The 4,381-nt window shown below is 46.5% G+C and overlaps 1 pseudogene; it reads left to right on the top strand.

Annotated features, from left to right (window-relative positions):
- The first annotated feature begins 851 nt into the window (after positions 1 to 851).
- LOC101910676 (olfactory receptor 51L1-like) lies at positions 852 to 3,920 on the top strand (annotated as a pseudogene).
- The last annotated feature ends 461 nt before the right edge of the window (positions 3,921 to 4,381 follow it).

The raw sequence follows: 4,381 nt of genomic DNA, 5'->3' as shown, positions 1-4,381 counted from the left end.
CCCAGCTCACACTCTGCCTGCTTAAAACAGCGATGCTCACTTGCTCCAGTGCATGCTGCAGTGGGGAGCGTGCTGTTTTGTTGCATAAACAAAGGTGGATGAGACAAGGGAGTTCCACAGTTTTTCATGCATGTAACTGATGCAGCATCCACCTAGCACAGTGTGTGTAAAGCTCTGGAGGAAGAGATGGGGCATACCAGAAATTTAGGGCAATTAAAAACGACCTCTGACAGTTCCTGTACTGTCAGGGTGGAGGCTGCACTTGAATTATGGCTGCTTTAACTGACCCTGTCAGATGTTTGTGTCTGAAGATAACTTTCTCCTGTAACTCCTCCTCCTCCCCTTCCATGTAATGAGGGGGATGATCTTTGATAAACTTCTCTTGAGGACTAGAGAAAACTCCCCCACATTAAAGTCTGCAGCTTAGTGCAAGCCCAGGTCTATCCATGGAATTTGTTCTGTCTTTGCAGTTATCCAAGGGTGCTGCACTGTGCCATAAACCTGTGTACCGAGACAGGGAAGGGCGAAGAGAGATGCTGTGAGTTAGAAGCCTTATGAATCTGAGGAAAGAATGGCAGTATTTCTGCAATTTTATGAACAAGTGTAGATATTTTTGAAAAAAATTAATAGGTTTACAGTTATTTAAGTAATTTCATAAACTTTCCTAGACTTACAGGTGAATATTACAGATAAGGTGACATAAACATCCATAATAGATCTCATTGAGCTGTCAAAACCTGTAATTTCCAGAGCAGTTCCTTAAAAACCCTCTTATGCACCCTTTCATTCCCACTGCCTTCCTCCCTGTTGTTTTCCATGGGATATGCCTGGGGCAGGGGCGGAGTGGGGGGTGGGGGGGAGGGCAAGGAAGACTTCTCTAGATGTTAGAAGCCAACGCAGACCAAACTGAGCTGAGCTGGTGCTCTGGAGACCCCAGTGACTCTCATGACAGATGCTGAGGGTGCACTGGCTTTGCTCCCTGCAGACTGTGAACAAGCACTCACGAGAGCGTGGGAGGCCCTGTCCTTCGAAGACAAGACACAAGGACCAGAGTCAGGCATGCAGAGAAGCTTACAGGTACTATGGGGAGAGTGCTCTAGGCATTGCAGTCCTTGAGTCCTGTCCCCATTCTTCAAGGCAGCATGAGTTTACAGAAAGAAAACTTTTTCTAAAAGCAGTTCTGTCTCTCCTCCCTATATTTCTAGTGGGAGGATGTCCAGAGACATCCTGGTTTTATATGATGTCCTTGTAATTTCCAGCTGACATTTATCTTGTACAATTTACACATATTGCTTTGTGAGTAATTACTATCCTTCAGTTTAAGTAGATCTTTTTCCCTGCATGTGTTTGTAGATGGCATGTGTTTTGTTGGTTTAAAAGGGTCAGGCTTTACTGGTCTCCATTCCTAAGAAAGTTGCTCTGTTTCCACAGGCAGTATCTAATCCATTATCACCTCCTTTTCCTTCACCAGATATTCCCAGCAAAAGCACAAAATTTAATATCAGAGCTCACCACAGTCCCCTCTAATTGCAATGTCACTTCTCTCTCTTGATTTGCTTTTACACAAGCGCTCACAGACTTTTTTTTTTTTTTAATTGTTCATTCCCCTGCTATACCAGGCAGCCAGAACTAGGACTTGCCTACACTGGGCATGCAACACATACAAGTGCTTTCTGCCCGTGCGTGGTTCCTGTGACAGTGTGCATGCAGGAGCAGGTGAGAACTCTCAGGCTGTTTCTGTACAGCTCCTGGTAAGTTTTGCTATAGTGCAGCTTTGCTGGTCATGGTGATGCCTCTGATCTGAAGCTTCAGAGGGAAGGGCTCCTGGACTACCCCCATTTCTTACTGCCTGTGTGAACCTTGCTGTCTTTCCTTCCAGGGCAGCTATTCAGGGATAAGATGGAGCATCCTTGTTTCATCCCAACAAGGACCAACAGTAGTCAGACCAGGACCCTATCCTTCTTTTTCGGTGGCTTTCCAGCATGAAAAACCACGCATATGTGGTCAGCTGTTCCTCTCTACTCTACGTACCCCCTGGCACCGCTTGGGGACTTGACCATTCTTTCTATCATTAAGGCAGAGCAGAGCCTCCACACACCCATGTATCTATTCCTTGCTATGCTAGCTGTGCCTGACCTGGGCTTGTCCACATCCAGGTTCCCAACCATGCTGAGGATGCTGTAGCAGAGGGCCAGGGAGGTCAGCATTGCACCTGCCTTGCCCAAATGTTCTTCATTCACACCTTCACAGATATTGAATCTGCTGTCATTCTGGCAATAGCTTTCAATCTCTATGTAATCATCTGCCACCCCCTACAATATTCCTCCATCCTCACCAACTCAGGGACCACCAAGATATGTGTGACAATTGTCATGAGGACCACCCTTGTCCAGCTCCCACTCCCAATCCTACTGACTCGGCTGCGTTTCACTAGAGTCAGCAAGCTCTCCCATCCCTACTGTCTGCATCCAGACATCATCAAACATGCAGGCTCAGGTACAAGGATTAACAGTACCTATGACCTTTTTGTGCTACTCTCCACACTAGGTTTGGACTTGCTATTTGTCCTCCTGTCCTATCTTCACATCCTTAAGACCATCCTGAACACTGTGACTTGGAGGGAGCATCTCAAAGCTCTCAACACCTGCATCTCACATATCTGTGCTGTCCTGCTTTTCATTATCCCCATGATCTGCCTGTCCATGATGCACCGGTTTATCCCCCCAGACCTATGATTTCACAGCCAGCATCCATTTTCTTGCTCCACCCATCCTGAATCCTATCATATATAGTGTGAAACCTAAATGATCCGGAGATGGATACTAAGAATGCTCTGCCAAACAGGGGTCCGCTAGTCCAGCATTGCCATTTAGTGAAGTCAATAAGATGCTCACTGCTATCCAATGCGAGATTGAACCCCAGTGAAGACCAGCCCAGAGACGGGAACATGTCAAACTTCTGCTGATGCAAGGGTATGTGGCAAGTAAGGTTATAAGGAAGGTAAAAGGTATGTGGAAGGTAAAGGATATGTTGATACCGGCAACATAAGAACCATGGTTTGTAAGAATATCTAGTCAGTGGCTCTTCAACATACAAACAGAGGCCAAAGACAGGAAAAATAACAAATCGTACCTAGATACGCAAACCCAAGACCCCAGGAGATAACAGAGACAGTAACACAGGCCACAACCTTCAGGTCAGTGATTGAGGAGTGGCTGGAGGAGCCAGGAGGAAAGAGGTTCAAGCAAAACTGCTGAGAAGGGAGAAAGAAATTATGATGGTTCTCCCGGAAAAGAGCAGACTTGGTGCGGGATATTCGATGGGGCTTATGTGAAATTTTTTATTGAATGATTTAAGGGGCTTGTGCAAATGTGCAAAATACATTATGGGGCGTTTAAAGGAAGGACCAAAGGTAAGGGAAAGGAGGGATCTAGGTGTGTTGGGAAGAGCCCAGCATGGGAAAATGGAGGGGGACTGATAGTGGGGCTGATTAAGTGTAAACAAGTTGCTGCTCAATACACTCTCCAGGCCACTGCAGCCTGTCCTGTCTGCTCATTAAACTCACTTCTAGCTCTTTTCTGAGTGACCTTACTTGGTGTACAGGGTTATATGGGTGGGATTTGGTGACAAACATTAAGCTGGACTAACTGATGAGTGGGAGGAGACCAGAACCTGGAAAGACCCAAGCCTGGAGCTGAAGAGTGAACAAGCAGGGCCCAGGTTCTGGGTATAGATCTGGGTGGGCTTCTGGTCTGTTCCCGGGTTCAAGGGGCCCATGCACACGAGAGTGGCTGTGAACCAAGTGGGCAAGGGTCATGTCCTGTCCTGACCATCCATAGAGGAGGAATGGGGCTGAGTCATGCTGGTCATGTCTATTTGAGCACTGCTGGTGTTGGTGTGGGTGCCAGGGCAGGCGCTGCTCTCTGTAGAAGCAGCCCCCCAGGTCTGCAGGGGAAACCCTTTATAGCAAGTAATGACTTTTGAACTCTCAGACATTAACCAAAAGTATTGTCTTCTCTTTAAAATGCAAGTGCTTTTGTCCCTAGGTTTTTCTTTGTTTCACTTGAGTATTTTGCTTGGGTTAGACCACAATATAAGATTTCTGGGAAATAGCTGCCCCCTCCTGAATTAGCATGCACAAATTAGTATGCTGGAGTTTCCATAAGTCACTGCAGCACAACACCTCCTCAGACTGGCTCATTTAGACTTAAAAGATTGATTTCTTCCTACTACTTGAGCTGATGAGGTAGCGTGGCTTCAGAAGAAGCAGTTCTTTTCCAGCTGACCCAGAGGTGCAGGCACTCTATAAGCTGACACCCTTGGAAGGACATTTTAAAACAGTTTAAACATTTAGGAACTGCTTTTGTGTGTGTTCTGCCAG

This window comes from Falco peregrinus, chromosome 4 (assembly GCF_023634155.1).
Source record: "Falco peregrinus isolate bFalPer1 chromosome 4, bFalPer1.pri, whole genome shotgun sequence".
Taxonomy (NCBI): domain Eukaryota; kingdom Metazoa; phylum Chordata; class Aves; order Falconiformes; family Falconidae; genus Falco; species Falco peregrinus.
The sequence above is the reverse complement of the archived record's forward strand: the minus strand, read 5'-3'. Positions and strand labels throughout refer to the sequence as shown.